At 37.2% G+C, this 17249-nt stretch overlaps 1 protein-coding gene across 3 annotated transcripts in view; it reads right to left on the bottom strand.

Moving 5' to 3' along the window:
- The window catches only part of LHFPL2 (LHFPL tetraspan subfamily member 2), a 126768-nt gene that overhangs the window by 68798 nt on the left and 40721 nt on the right, over positions 1–17249 (bottom strand). The window lies entirely within an intron of this gene.

Raw genomic sequence — 17249 nt, 5'->3', positions numbered from 1 at the left:
ATCTACTCAAACTAGAAGATCATAGTACCTATCTATTTATGCAATTCAAAGCAAATTCAAATTGGCATACTATATAGAGCAACATTACAACTTGAAAGCTGTTTCAATGAGAAAAGAAAAAAGTTCTCACTTTTTATACTGCTGAAAATATTTCACACAAATGCACCTGATCTGAAGTTTACACCTAATAAAAGCCAGATGTACTTCTAATACACGCTGATCCCCAGTCTTAATTCCTGTTTTCCCACCACACCACCTTGCCCAAGAAAGTGGCACAGCCTAGTTTTACACATCATTAAAATGTTTAAACTAAATATTATATTTTTATAATCCTAGCAATTCCCACAGATCTAAACAGAATAAATATAGAGACATTAACAGAAATATACTGCGAGTGAGAAAGGCCCCTTAGCCTGTTACCTAACTCAACGAGCACCTGAGTGATCAGTGAGTCAAATTATTGCATTTCTTTAACAAATATGCCAGCATCAACTAAAGTGAGAGATACGCAAATATATTTTTAGCAAAGTTATTCTCTAAATGAATATTATCTTATAGTGTTTATTTTATGTTAAAAACTTGATTGGAAATTAATAAATATGAAACATTAATGAGTCCAGTCCCACACTCACTGAAATCAGTGGGAACTTCTGCCATTAGCATTAAATGGGAGGATAAAAGGACATGCACTGCTCATTTGCAAGGCTATGTAAAAATATTGAACAAGTTCACATTCATAACTTGCTCCTTGAGCCATATACGCGTTTTCCAGACGGGGATCACGTAGCGGAAGCAAGTGAGCTCCTACGAGCAGCAGTAAACACGCACACACACACTATTTTTCCTCTACTCCAATCCAACATTTGTTTTCTAAGCCAAAGTTTTATTCAGAATACTGTCATAGTGATGCAAGCTCTGACTATCATAAATCAATGAAACCATCACTAAAGTTCCCAAATTCCCTTAGAAAATCCCTGTGTTTTTCAGTACTCTTGCACCACAAAGGATTCTTCTGGTCTGCTTTGTTTGTGGTTTGGCCCTAAAGAAGATGCTCTCTTAAGCACAGTCTTTCGCCCCGCCAGCAAAGAAATGTGAAATAATTTTAACATCCAACTTTCTCTTTAAGACATCTAACAGAGCAACCAAACATACACCTAGGGAATAACTTACCATGCCATGAACAAGGTGCTACATCCCTTAAAATACATTTTCAAACTCCTCTATGGTGTCAGGACAAACATTGTTTGTTATAAGCGTATGCTCTGTTTTGGACTCATTTCCATGCCTTCCTCACAGCTTCCATCTCCACAGATACAGTGACAAATATACATAAAAAGTAGCTTATAAAATTAAAGCAATTATAGATACTACTAGTTAGCACAGTTCTTTCAAGTCTTCCACCAATGAAAAGCTTCTTTTTAAACACGAAGCCCTTCTGTGATTCATATAACGATTTTGCTAAGTCACAAAACCTAGTATTTAGGCCATTCAATGTGACACAAAAGCACAGTTCCTTCTACAAAGACTCGTGTAGCTGAACAATCCTATGAGCAGACTTACGCACTCAAACCTTAATTTAAAGCTAAAAGATACCCTTAGAACATATCAATGTGTTTATTTTCAACTGTTCTCCAGCTTGTGGCTCAGACTCAATTTTCAGTCTTGTAAAAAAACCAACCAAACAAAAAACAAGAACAACAAAAACAAGAAAAAACACAACCTGAACAAAATACAAATAAAAATTAAACATAAAAGACATTTTGAACAAATTTCATGTGCTTTCCTTCCTTGAGTGTTCATGGAAATCTTGTCACGGAAATAAAATCCCTTACTCAAGTAAGGGTTGAGCCCAGTTTTCCAGCTCGAGAGAACAACTTGCTGTTTCTACAACATTCTGCAAAAAAGCCCTAAGCCACTGCAGTCCATCCAGCTGGCTCCTCCAGCGCGAAGTCGCGAGCCGAGCAAGAGAAAACTCTTTGATGCGAACACCGGGCACAGGAAATGAGGGAGCCGCTGTTCAGTAAGAGTTAAAAATTATACTCCACTTGCAGATGGAAGAAATAGCTAGCCCCGGGGACACTGGGAATTCAACAGCAACGAAGAAATACGTTAACTGTGGCTTCACTCACCACAAAGCAGCTTTTCTTTACTTTTTTAATTTTTGTCATTTCAGGCTTACTCTGGAGCCAATTTTTTAAACACTGCTGTGGACTATCTTCTTTTCAGAAAATCACTCTGTCCTGGTCATACAACAAATAGCACCATTGGGTTTTATTGGTTYATACTCACTAGCTTTTCCTGAAGTTGGTAATAGTCCTGTTTGAAGACTGTCACAGCACACTTTGTAAGAAGTTCTACTTTAAAGCACATTTACTAGAGTATTTCATCTGGTCAAGTTGTGTATAATTGAGAAATAGCTTGTTTGCAAGTTATGAGTTCGTAGTGTTAATATTTTATATTCCTAGATTTCTACTTTTTTTACTGCTCAAAATAAGATTGTGAAAGACTGCCTCTATGTACATGCATGCACACGAACAGAAGAATTGCATCTAAAGACCCAGATTTGGGAGGGAGGGAAGGAAAAGAGAAAGGAGGGAGAGTGAGATCCATCTCCACTTTTCCTTTCCTTTCCAAGGTTATTATAAATTAATTCTTAAAAAAWAAATAAATAAAAAAAGACATATATTGTTATCTTTATCACTTCCTATACAAAGGCACCTGAAAGGCTGAACTAGAATGTCATAGGCCAGTTTTGGACTCAAATCACAGGCTCGCACTCCATTTACATGGGGCAGAGGGAGGGTTACCCAGCCTTTTTACCCCTCTTTCCCAGCTGGGGTGAAGTTGACAGACCACAGGAGCTTTTAAAGTTTATAGGTTCAGCCCAGGAAATATTTTTAACTCAGCTGGACAAGACACTGAGCAATCAGATCCAAGCTGGCCCTGCTCTGAGCAAGGGCATAGGGACAGCCGATCTAGAGCAGCCCCTTCTGACTTATATTATTCTGTGATTCTAACTACACATAACAGAATATAAATCATATGCAGATATGTGTTCCTTGAGTATGGATGCTTGGCCTTCCCAGCTTGCATGTGGTCTTTCACTGACTGACCTTTACATTCCCAAAGGTATTGAATGTGCAAGAAAGTTTATGATAATAAGATCTGTGATGTCTTCTCCCTTTACTTTTATCAATACCTGTGGGAGTGAATGAATATTCTTTGCATTCCTACTGTTTTTCAATTGAGAGACTGAGATAGGAATCAGTTCATATAATATACAGCCAATACAAGTTAAAAGTTATATAATGCTCGTGGTACTTCCTCAATGAGTATTTTTTTATGTAAAGAGGTTTTGATGAAAGTAATGAATTAGAAAGAAATGTTACTTACAATTCAGGTCCTATATTCTCCACTAGACTGAGACATTTTTGAAGTTTAATAGTATTTCAAACTCCTGGAGAATGCCTATCTAATACGCACACATTACTTTGAGAAGAACAGGATCTTCAGAAACATCTCATGGCTGATCTCAGGTCTGCTAAAACCTGTAGGTATGAGGGTGAAGAATGCCAGTGTAATTTTAGAATACATCAAAAAAGTTATCAGCTGCCCAGAGGGAAGTATTAATCAGTTGCTTAACTGTCTTACCATGAACGCTGCACAGAATTATTATCCATATCTGGTGTGGCGGGACATTTAAGTTGGATTAGACACAGAGAAGGACCACTGGCCTGATCAAGGGAAAGGAAGGCTGATAAAACACAAGAGATTTTTCTCTCCTTTAGACTAACAAAGGGATGATCATAAAAAGGAGATACATTTTTTTCCTATAATTACTGTAGGTGAAGAAATAGCAATGAGGAAGAAGAGACACTTAACTTAAAAGCCAATGTTGGCACAGGAACAAACAGATGTAAACTGACTGTGAATAAGTTTAAGTTKCAGGTTAAAAGCTAATTTCTAAACACTCTGAAAGACCAAGATTCTGCAACAGCTTTCGAATAAGAAAAGTTAAGCAGGAAACCTAACTACTTTTAAGTTAGAGGTTGACAATATCATAAAAGGACCTCATTACCTGTAATACCAAACGAACAAACTCACTAACAAGGCCTTTCTCATTCAAATTTCTTTGTATTTATGAGAATATGCTCATGTATCCTTCAATCAGCTCTCAAAGTATGTATTTAATACTGCGAAGCCACCCAAAACCCCACTGTTAAAAAGACGACACGATGTTGTAAATCAATTTAAAATTGTATCGAAGCATTAAGCATCAAAAATGTAGTTTCTCCTCCGAGCATTACAAAACCCATTAGGTTACAAAACAACTAGATGTACCCCCACAATTTTGCTCACTAAAAGCAGCAGACAACTGCTTTTATTAAAAATCTTGACCACACAGAAATTATCTACATCAGCTACATTCATAAAATTATTTTTAAAGAACATGAGATAGACATTTACAGCATTCTAGACAGAGCCTAAAAAACAAGACATGGTGGTATAAAGCTGTTTATTCTGAATATTATTAGCTCTCCTTTTTTTGTGAACTGTATAAACAAAGTAATATCCATACAAAAATTTATTTTGAAACAAAACATGAAAAATGAGAGTCAGACAGGCCTCCCTACAAACAAAGATTAAAGGGAAACAAATGGTCACTTCACAGAGCACAAGCCTTAAAGTATCTGTATAAAAGATTCTGTAAGAACACAGGAACTTTACTATAACCCTTACAGACAACTGGCCTCTGTAACAAACCAAGAGGCAACACTTCTTTCAAACACATAACAACCACTTCTGAAAGTTCCTTTTGTTCTCTGAATCTCTCAGATCATGGTTTTGTGCTATTTTATTAGCAGTGAAGATTTTACCAGACATTGGTCATCTTCTTGCTAAGAGAATACAAGCAATAATGCATGTGCAATGTGAACAGTTAAGGGACAGCCAACGAGGCRGCGAGATGGAGGGTATAAATATTCCCACACTCCTACTTCTTGGAAGGCTGCAAAGATGCATCACAACTGCTCTTCTCATGCTCCACTTTAGGTTTTTGGGCCAACTCTATTGCTTTCCTCCAAAAAACTTTCTGCAGATGAATTCACAGCTCTCTTAAGCCTTCAACATAATATGATAATGCTAATTTAAAAACTTCTAGATTTCACTACTGAATCCTGAAACAAGGTATAATCTTATCTGTTTAATCAAGCTTTTCTTTGTCAAAATTTATAGTAGCAGCAAATTTGGATATTCCCCCCCCCCCCTTTTTTCAGGTTGAAGGCAGCAAATTATTTCCACGTTACAGGTAATCCAATATTTGCAAATAATCTTTTAAGTATTCCTCTACATGTTTTAGTAACAGTTCTAGTTCTGCATCAACTGAAAATGCAAATTCCTACTGATAGTCAGTCTTTTTCAAGACCTATACATATAGGAGAGAAGGCAAACATACTGGGAAAAAATCATGAATAGCCCAGTTTCTATGAGCTTTCTTATCATTTATGAACCAATTCATCCCAAGTACAAGAATCAGACAATTCCTTAGGTCTCACTGACTGTTCAGTGCACTGATTCAAAACCGTAATTCTGTAAAGTCTGAAGCTGTAAGCTCCATCGTCCCTAAGAACTAACTCTTTCTCTGCAATACCTACAATTTTCTGATGTATTTGTATTCACTATATTTTTAAAGGATTTTTTCCAAGGAAGGTTGAGTTTTAGAATGCAACATGAATAAATTTTCTTAGATAATTGCTTTCTTATGGTATTCCAGCAACCAAACATTGACTCAAAATCTCTTACAGAACAGCTGGCTGGTTTAAATCATTGCCTTTGAAAGTGTAAAGATGATATGGAGCTACTTTACTCCCCAATATCCTTTAGACCGTTAAAAACTTTTTGAATAAAGGAAGAAAATTATACATATACACACAATCTCTCTCATATTCATATATATTGCACATATACAGACATGTAATATTCCCCTGCTCAACCGAAGTGGTTCCCAGAGGTTTTAGCTTTTGAAAAGCAGTTAAGTATATGAAACAGAAACACACCCTTTTCTTGTTCATTTATTAGCACTGTTTTCAAAGGCTTGTTCAGAGAATGAAGCACAAGAAAAATGCAAAGTCTCCACTGTGCTCCACTTATAAAGTATCCAGTCAGTTCCCACTGAGTTCTAGTTCTTCTCTGTGTCCACATGTAAGTGATTAAGAATACATCGTTTGAAACTTAATTCCACATCTGTTGTTCTGTAGGACTTGGAAAACAGATAAGTTTTGCCTGACAATTATTTTGCAGAGAGTATAATCACAAGCATCTGTAATGGTATCCTAAAGTTCAAGAGGAAAACATCATGAATCCAAGAAGATTTTTGCTGAATATTTTTGTTTCCTTACTAAGATTAAAAAAAAAAAGTCTCAGATGGAAACCATTAATAATTGATTGAGAAGCCATCCACTGTAATTCAAAACAAGCAAAAGCCAGCTTTCCTTCCTAAAATTCTTTGTGTCACGTCCCAGTAGTTTCCCCATATAGCCAAAATCCATTTTATGGTCTGTCAGGTAATTTTTAAAAGTTATGCAGCAGTGACAAAAGTCCACAGAACTACAACACAGAAAATATGTTTTCATAGACTCTACAGTTGTGAAACAACTTTCAACRCTATTAGTTACAAGAGTTAGTCTGTTTTGAATGGATGGAAGCTTAAGTGAGAAAGATATTTTCTGAAAACCTCTATTTATAAAATGCTGATAACCACAGAAAAGAAGAATAGGAAACTTAACTTATTTTATAWTGCAAGCACTGACAGCATCAAAGGATACTGGTGAATGCAAGCCTCAGCAAAGCATTTCCTCATGCAAGGTGCAACTATGCTGAGGAAATCTGCTGCAGCTCGTTGTGAATGTGAAATTTCACATTTGCTCAAGAAAACTACTGAACATGTTAATGGAGGAAGATCCACTGAATACCATTAAGCAGAAAACCATCCTCTTTGAGGACTGATTAATTCCTCAAAATGCAGAACAGTGGAGGCTACAAAAGCATCAGCTTAAGACTGTTCGGTACTCAAGGCCACTTGCCATCAGACACCGGGCTTAAAGAACCTCTGGACTACGTTGGTATTTGTGGCCTTTTAACTTTAGCTTGGACCTCTGACCCATGCATATAACAAGTGCAGGAGTAACCTTGTCTACAGTGACTGAGGAAGGTATGGAGGGCTTAGGGTRACTGAAAGGAACATTCTGAACATTTCTTTGTTTTGTTTCGTTTTTCTAAATCTTGATGCTGAGCTTAAAGTAACAGTCATCTAAGAGGACAAGTCAAGGAAAGGCCAAACTTTTAGTTCAATCACTGCCAACAGATGAGTTAGTTAAAGAAACCAGACGCTACTGCCAGCTCCTACAACTTCACTGTGAACTTCTCAATACTTGGCGTTTTCTTAAAACCACAGAGGCCAAACTTAAGTGATTACCTCACGTAAGAAAAGAAGGTGTTTGCAAGCTTTTCTCCATGGTCAGTAGAACTAGAAACACAGATGACAACAGAAGCACAATTTTTTTTGGGGGGGGTGGGGGGGAGGGGGGAAGGATTCACAATAAAACATCCAAGCCCAACTAATAAAGAATCTAAACCACTTTTTTTTGTTAAATAAGGAGAGGTTTTTTATGTCATTATTTTGTGGTCTGATTCTCCCCTCCCCCTCRCTTTTTTTTTTTTCCTAAGTTCATTGCTATTGGCAACAGTGGAAACAAAATTAAAACTCAGAATTCTCCTATGTGGCCAGTCTCAAGTGAAACATTGAGTCACCTCAAATGGAATAGTCAAGGGACTTGAACAAGATCCCACTATGCTTCTTGAAGAAGCTTTTATTCTTTCATTTTAAATAATTTAATATTATAAAGAATCACTGAAAGCTTTCTGTTGGTAAAGGAAGATTGGACACATCTGCAGGCATTAACAGTCTGCAGAGAAAGATAAAGTGAAAAACCAAAATTCTCTCCCCTACCTCCATCCCACTCATGGCAGGACAACACTGAGGTGCATGTCCCCTTGCTGGTCCCCTCCCCTGTTAGTGTGATTTGAACACCAGGGCTCTCCCTGCATGGATGTTTCCCAACTTGTCTTCCACATGCTATTGGCACTGGAAGACATGTACATTTAATTCTTTCAGTTTGAGTATCCTCTACCAATACCATTCCCTAAAAAACACAGTGCGCGTGCACACACAAACACATATAAAAATAACCTACACATTTATACCCCAAAGAATATGAACATATACACTTTGAAGATTCCTATAGCTTTTTTTCTCTGCTAGTGTGACCAAAAGGCTAAATGAAATTCAATACACATAGAAGTCCCATGGGTCTCTTCCACTTTGTCCTTCTGTAATTGTACTCAAAGCTTGTCTGGAGTCTCTCTCTTAAAGCATCTGGAGTTGACACTTCTTGTATTTATGCAGCTAAAGAAAAGTCCACTCTTTCTCCCCTGCCAATACCATGAAGGATTAATACATCAGCAGGGACTTGAGGTCTGAAACTCAATCCAGTATTTTCATAAAATGATTCACAGACTTGCACTGACCTTTTTGACTTAAAGTAAAGAGATTCCATACAGCAATTTTGGACCAGATTAATCCACTCATGTTTCCAATAGAAGGGGAGGATGGAAGAGCACTATAGCATGCAACCACTGAATTGACTTTATAATAGTGAGACAGAAAAGAAATCCAAGTTAGAGTGACTTCATATCTTCTTAAAAATGTCACAGCAGCTATTCAACACCTCCTGTGAAATAACACAATAAACACAACAGCAAATAAAGCAGAAAATCTAAACAAAAGGGGAACCAGGACTCATCACGAGAATCTCTTGCTTCACAAAAGGAAAGTGGCTTGAAACCAAATCTTACTCCACACCAATACCCCTGGATAACAAGGAAGAATAAAAGGAAGATTTGGATCAAAGGAGTGTTCACATGCAAAGCTGAACAGGCTCCCCTTTTTATACCTAAACAACAAGCAAGGTACTTAACACAGAAGAAAGACTCCAAATASATGGAGTGACGGCATTTCTTTTACTTCTCTAGTGCTTCTTTTTAGCCACCAAAGTCAGACAGAACTGTTGTTTTGATATATCAAGTCTTAAATAATAAGATTTATCTAAAAAGCTCTTATAAAATGAACAAAACACATAAATAAGCTTATTCCCAAATACCTTTTAATTCCCAGGACACCTACTATTAAGAACCTAAAAATTGCCTTCATCTTCTAAATTCTGAATCGAGGTCAACAAAAAAAACCAGACAAGTTTCACAAGTATCTCAGAGATATYGCATCTATCAGTCTCAGTCTTAGATTCATTGGAAGCATTTGAACTGGGCCAGAATCAAGCTATATAGAGTAATCCAGAAGCACAGCAGTAAATAAATTCATCATACAATGAATCCCTCAGTTTACATATAATCACTTACTAAAGGTGGACATTAGAAACATGACCCTGCACATAGCAGGAAGGCAATTTCCACAATAATTAACAAAAATGTATGCATCTTCATGGGGCTCTGTCAGCCACAGGTCAACTAAAAGTTTTCACTTTCACTGAATGCCCAGCAAGGAAACCCTTTCACTAGAATAAATACTAAAGGCTAAAGCTTCTGCAACTTTTTCCAGCCTTCTGAAAACAAATTTCAGGCAGGMAGCACAAAATTTCAGGATTGGACATACAGGTACTTCAGATTTCACATACAAAGTCACCAATAGGATATGCTGCTTTAAAAAATAACAATAAAAACAAAACAAAAAAAAAMCAACCACACACCACATACATATTGGCTGATTTTTTTAAAAAAAATAACTATACTTGTATTTTGTCTTCCTTCTGAATATGGTATATTCTTGTTAAAAATAYTTCACATGCTGAGAATGTTTTTTGGGGGAGTATACCCATAAATAAATTAAAGATTCCCAAAGATTAACTAAGATTAAATAAAAAACAGAGTCACAGTAATTAATATTAAATACTGCTAATTTCTGGGGGCATATTCCAGGCATCTGTAATATTCCTCTCACATATTAATTTCTTTTATATCAAATTACATGTTAGAGTATTCTATACTGTTCTCAAATTCAAAAATACTTCAAAAAGCCCATATGGCTAGCATAATCGTTTTTTTTTTTTTGTTCCTATAACAATTTTTTTTAAGGCCTTCAGTTCTAGTTACCTGATGGTAAAAATGTGAACTTCTATTTTTCTTTTGTATTTACTAAATCTGTACACCCAATGAACCCATGGCTAGAACARACTGCCTGGTAAAAAACAGCCTGCTATAGTTGCAGGCCACTACACCCATGGTTAACCCTGTGGACCTACAAACAACCACACACTTCAGCAGACAAGCAGGCTAGTAACAAATGGTTCAATACAAATTGACAGACAAGATAACTTAGCAAAAAGTTTCCTTAACTCATACACAGTTGGATAATAGAAGACGGTTAGTCTTTTCTCTACATCACACTTAACAGTGTTGCAGATATGCCAAGATAAATTCAACTTATGTTAACTTTTTGTTAATGCTGTTCAAAAGCAGCTCTGGCACTAACAAGCTACAAAAGCTTAAACACCATCTTGTGTTAATCACAAAAGCACAGATTCCCCTTTCTAGAACTTAACTTCCTGATTATTTGCATGTTTTTGACTTTTCCTTCACTTTACTTTAAATACTAAATGACCAAACATTTGAAATGGTGACTCAGGTATTGGTTTAGTCATTATTCACCGTGTCACAGCGGAAGCCATCATGACGGCAAAGTCCCTGTGGTACAGGCAACAAATCTGTTTAAAGTCAGCTCTTCCACTCCTTTTCTGGAAAGCTAATCTGTATTTGGACATACGGTTTATTCTATATAGGATGCATATTCAGTATAAATTACCAAGGTCCCAACATTTCATATATTTAAAGTGCAGGCAGAGATCTCTTCAAAGGTAGTATTCTCAGCACTTCTGGTACTTACCTTCAAGTTGCCACCATTTCTCACGGTGCTTTTGGAGCCCACCTGTATGACATCCTAGCATACYGGAACAATTTAGTTATTGGCACTACAAAGTAAGACATACTGTGTGCTCAAAATTAGCCTCTGAGTTTTCTTTACTTTTCTCCAAGATTTTTCAAACACAGMCAAATTCAGCACAAATTCTGAGGTAGCACTGTACGTCCTTGCCTGCTTTATTCTTCCCTAGGCATCTGCTAACAGTTGTTGATGAGCACAYGGCTGCATTTTTACAGATTAGAAATTGATATCAACTAACCACACACAGCCATGTAGCTGCACAGAAAGATGTGTCAGTGTTAAATCCTATCAGGGAATATAGGTCAAATGGTCCACACATGATAGTAATAGTTAAAGAGTCTCTGGCATATACGTAAGTTCAGAAATGCTCTTTCATTGTCCATGCACCACTTACTAGGTCCACTGGGTCTAGCAGGATGAACTGTGTGGGGTTTGTACCTCTGTAACATATATTTYCCCTATCTTGGGGGTAACAGCTCAAATTCTACTAGCAGTGGCTGAGTCCAGCACCTCAGGAAATAAATATCTAGCTCTCAGCATCCACGCATGAGTAAAAAAAATGCTTCCAACTAGACATACACATCTATGATTCTGAACATTCCTAGCCTGTATTTTGTTTTTGGGGAGCTTCTGATTGTTTTGTATGAACTAATTATGAAAAACTTTATTGTAAAGACTGCAAACTCTTYGGTAAATTTAAGAACTTACATATTTCTACAAATTTTACTCAGTTGATATCATCTTTAGRTGTTACAACATTTAAATCTTAACAAGCTTTTCTTTTTTTCTTTAATTAGAATCTAAACTCATACYGAAAAATTTTTCCAGGCTTATTTATAAGGACAAAAGCTTAGTAAAATATCCATCGAGTTTCGAAGTACTTACTGCCATTTGGAAAGAAACAGTTTGGGATGATGGCATTTGAACCAGCACTCGAAGCTTCATGCTGAAAGCAGTGGTTCCCGTAAAGYCAGTCATAAGCATCTCACTCTTGAAACAAATATTTATTTCTGACTAGAATCAAARATGAATACTAAACACTACATCAGGTTCTTCTGATCAGTGTTATCTTCCTAACTCCTATGTATAGTATTTTCATAATCACACTACAACCATACTCCAAAAATATGCATAGATGGTCCAAAAAGTCTGATCAGGGAAGTTTTTTACTGGTCAGTTTGGTTACCTTAATAACTGCTTTTGACAGTATTAAGAATTATATGCACCCAGAATCAGCAACCCACAGGGCCAGGAATGTAATTTCACATAGCCTTYAGTCACCCTTGATTTTTTTTTTAATGTTGTTATTGAGTAACATTAAAATGCGTATCACATTTGCCTTGTTAAAATGTATTCTCTACATAAACAAGCAGCAGCCAGATCAATAAACAGCCAGAAACAATGAAATTCAGAGCAAGTTGTTGTTGTAGAATAAAGAAAATAACGAATAAAGAAACCTTCTATTTCTGCATCTTCAAAATCAAAAACTGCAGAGCTTTTGAAAAATTTAGCTTTACTTAAAAACAAAGCTGCATGTTACGCTACAAAAAGTACATTCTTCATTAAGAACTCATTCATCTCATACTCACATAAATGAAYGCTGAGACAATAAACTGTCGAAGAACAAAAAAAAGAACAGTCCAATATGCACTGTTCAAAGATGAACGTACAATAAGTATGTCCTCTGTAATCGCAAAACAACCCGTGTAACCCAGAAGCTATTCTGATCACCATGCCAGGACAGTGATCCAGCACTGCAAGGAAGMGGAGAGAAGCCAGAGAACTTCATGACAGGGAGAAAGCAGAGAATCGCCTAGAGGTGAAGGGAAAAAAAAGTCCTTTTCTTTCAGTCAGGAAAAAAAAATCTAAACTGTAATACCAAGGAGTCTGTGGKGTAAAAATTCCTCATTTTCAAATTGACCGTCTGGCCACAGACAATAATTTTTTTTCCTTTCAGTTTTCTAAAAAGCTTACACATCTTTAAGATAATTTTCTTGGACTACTATTGATACAACTTCCATTTTTCTGCCTGCATGAAAAGACAACCTTCTTCAAGTTTTCTTTTTAAACATTAACTTTTGACTGACATTTTTGCATTTGTGACACAGATTATCTAAAGTGAAAATATGTCAAAAGTTAATGGTTAAACAAATTGATATAAAACTRTAATGGGAAAGAAACTACAAATGGAAAGCCAAAACTAAAAAAGACTGGAGTTGGGAGAAGATTCTTGAAATATTCATGAAGATAGTAAAGGACCAACMATCCTTTCCCCATTTTAACCAAGCCAGTTTAAATTTTTGTTCATGCCTGTATAAAACAATTTGTATGTTTTTTCTACATTATAAAACAAAAGCCTATATTATAAAATTCAGCATAGGGTGATGCTTATTCTTGGTGCACTCAGCAGCAAAACCTTTGAGATTTGCACAGAAAGGCCATCCATGAGGCCTAAATAAGTTTTAAACATTCCTATGAAAGAAAAACTTTCATGGCAACTTTCAATATCATATTTATGCTGCGATCAAGTAGGTTTTTAAAGGTTTTTAAAGTCAGCACTAACAAACAATAGTAGAGTAGAAATTGATATGAAAGGCTATTGCCAAGGTGCAAGAAAACAAGAAATTCTTGCAAGTGCCTTTGAATAAAGTTGAATATAACTCTTTCCTAATGAGGCTAYGTGTAGTAAAGAGATCAAGGACACCCTTTTAAAAAAGAGGAGGAAAGAAAAAAAAAAATACCTTTAATCCCTCATAGTTTACAGAACTTATTCAATTTATAGGTTGTGTAAATTCCTGCCACTGAAAGCAAAGCATTAATTCCTCAGGGAAAGCATAAAGGGCACACTTCCTTAGCTTAAGTGTTTTGGGAAAGTAATATGTTTACACTGCCCCAAACAGCTTTTTAAGTTTAATAATTCTACCCAGTTTTACAAAGCAAACACATTCCTGCATTCAGTCAAAGGGATATCTGTAAATTAAGGGTATTTTCCTGGTTCAACACAATGTTAATGCGACTTTCATTTGTTTCCTGTTTGAATTTTAAGGAAGAGTTTTTCTCATAAATGCATCCTTGTTATTTCTGAGTATTACATAAAAAAGAAAAAAGGATAAGTTTGTCAGACTGTCATTGGAGTGAGTAACAGGAGCACCTCTGATGGCCCAGGTGCACTGATCTGCATATGTGAAGTTTAAAAGCAGAATTACTCACAGTTAATGCATGCCCTTCCTGGGACATGTACATACCAGTTTAAATTAGACATACTAGGTCAGCTAGCAGGTTTTTTTTTTTCCTTACAAACTAAGCTGAACCTGTACAAAACAATGTTAAATCAGCATGAGACCCATGGAGAGGTCTGCAACCATTTAAAATTTAATCTACTGTTTAACACCAAACGAACAGTCTCCAGAGCAGATACGGACAACTCCAAAATCTTCTTGAGTGCAGTGAACGAAACGACTAGGTCAGGGCCAACCTCCCCGTCTTCCGAGCACAGAGAGGTCCGTGCCCTTCGCTGGCAGTGGCACGGTTTCAGTGGGGCAGACAGGGCAGCCGGGGCCAGTGCCCTGCCAGCCGGGCACTCAGGGCYCTCTCCGGGTGCCGCGGTTTGAACCACCTCAGAGTGAGGCCAGAAATGCACCTGTTTTTCACTTCATCGCCAGGTGCATTAACATACTATGCAGAAGGGGCACAGAATAATGTCTTAATAGTCCAGCAAATCCTTTATTTATTTATTTATTKTGCAAAAAAGAGCATGGTCAYTTATCTACAGGAAAGGGTTGCAAGTGGGGCCAGCCCCCAGRGCCGAGTGAAGCATGAAGCCCTGTGGAGGGGCGGCTTTCTTCCCCAGAGCGACATCCCAGCCATTTGCAGTGACTCACTGTAGCTGAAACAGTTTTGTCCACATTTAAGTCTTTGCTCTCTGAAGCASAGAATAAAGACAGATTCAGAGCCACATTTCTAAAATTTACTTTAAAATAATATATAAATACATGTATTRTATTTTCACAGCAATATTAAAGCCCATATGGGTCGTTTCCTGTCTCCGTTTCTTCCCCATGCCTGAAYGTACCTGGGAACCTGATCGAGAAATCCATGTGTAACCAGGAGGCCATGCTCACAAGTCCCTGCTTTCTCTTTGGCAGCTCTTGGCCCCCTCCCCTGCAGCCAGCTGCCTTCGGCCTCGCTTGGCCCCGGCTGTAGCGCCCGGTGGCTGTGTACCACTCTCCTGGCCCTGGCAGCTGTCCCTCCGCGAGCCACGTCACCCCTGCGCTTCCAAAGGGCTGCGCCAGGGTCTTTTAGCTTTGTTCCTTTTCCCGTGGTAATTTAAATTTCTCTAAGCTTCAGCCCTCTGCAAACAGGCTGAGGAAAACGTGTTATACCTAGAGCACGATACTTGCCGAGTTCTGCCTGCTAGGAGCTGCTGGGCTCTGCGGGCACAGGCGGGCCGGATCAGCCCGGTTCCCTAGCAGGGCGAACGCCACGGAAGGGAACACAGGAACAGCTATAAAGCACAAGGATATAGGTAGCTTACAAAGCCATACAAGATTTATAATAGACTCTATCTGCACATAGACARATTCCCCAAATCGTTCCAGCTGTATTGCATATACAAACATTTTGAATAATTGAAAATTTTGAATATATTTAAGTAAAACTTTTAACAGCTTAATAGTTTCAAGATTAAAATAAAAAGATACCTCTGGCTCTTTTTACCACCATACAGCTGATTTAACCTCTTTTCAAATGTATATTCAGAAAGCAAAGTGCCTGGCTAAAACATACATTTTCTAGAGTATTATTTTTAGCTTGCTTAATGCTGAAGGAATTCACTGCAAGTTCTCCACCAACACAGAACAACGTTCCCACCAGTCTGTCCGCTACAGATTAATGAAAAGTTGGCTGTTCATTCTCTGCCTAAAGGCATCTACCATAGGCCATAAGCTTCTATTATGGGCACCAAGGAGCAACTCATGGTATAAATTTATCCAAATAGTCCAACAGAAGCTCTTTGCTTCACACTCAYTGCAGCAGGATGCTCTCCTGTGCCCTCTAAACAATTAATTCTGGTGTTCTCTCCTCTTCTCTCATTACTAGACTTCTCCAAAATTGTCTGTACAGAGAAAAATGGTGTTCTTTGTTCTTCTGTAAAACCCAGCATGTGYGTAGTTCCATGCATAATCATGTATTTTCTAATGAACACACTCCACTAAATTTTAATAGAGAGTTTGAAGGAAAGTTCCTGAATTAAGTATTTGTAAAATCATATCAAAATGACTCAGTGCTGATCTTTGCATTAAAAAATGAGCTCTAAACAAAAGCTATAAAGGCATTTTAAATTGTATACTTTGGAATAATGCCTAGAAATAAGACTACAAAGGACCCCACACTCCCAAAAATCCACTGTTCTTTGGCCAGTATTCTGCAACAGCAAAGCAAATGTAAAATTATAACTTGGCCAAAAAAACCCCAACACTAAAACAACAAAAAATAGYATATATTCAAAGTTAAGATTTTAAAAGTACTAAACACTGGCTTAATTCAAGTGCTCCTGCTAGTATCAGTGGGAATAAATTTAGCCATTCCTGACTACTACAGAACAATTCAATTTCTAAGCACTAGAAGTACTTAGTTACAATTTTAACASTACACTAAGTTACAGTTTTAACAGTACACTAAACTTGATCTATTGCCTTTATAAACCTTGCCAGTCAGAATTCTTTATTTCTAAAGAACGGGGGCATTTTACAGCTTTTAAATACAGAAGAACAAAAGGCTTGTAATAATCTAGCTTGAGCAGAGAGTGAGTTATTAGCGAATAGTACAAGCCATTCTTTTTGAAAACCATATTTAAAGTCATCATTTATAACCACTGTGCTAGAAAGCATTAGCCTACCTGCCAAAACTTAAAACGTTTGCTATTGACTTCYACAACTCAAAACAACATAGACAAATGGGCAGAGGAGAGATACATAAAACAAATTTTCCTGAATTTTAAGTGCAATATTTCATAGCACGCCACATACTGGCCCCTCTTTTCACCCCGTCTTTATTCTGCTCTCCAGCACAGCTTTTCCTGTCTCCAGTTCAAGTGCTGTAAGGCATACAGCTCTAGGGCACATTTAGTAGATGATGACATGGTCTAGCGCAAAACTGCAACTTCTAGTGTGGAGTTGCA

The sequence above is a fragment of the Rhea americana genome, unplaced genomic scaffold, assembly GCF_003343005.1.
Source record: "Rhea americana isolate MKP2758 unplaced genomic scaffold, rheAme1 scaffold_74, whole genome shotgun sequence".
NCBI classification, from domain to species: Eukaryota; Metazoa; Chordata; class Aves; order Rheiformes; family Rheidae; genus Rhea; species Rhea americana.
The sequence above is the reverse complement of the archived record's forward strand: the minus strand, read 5'-3'. Positions and strand labels throughout refer to the sequence as shown.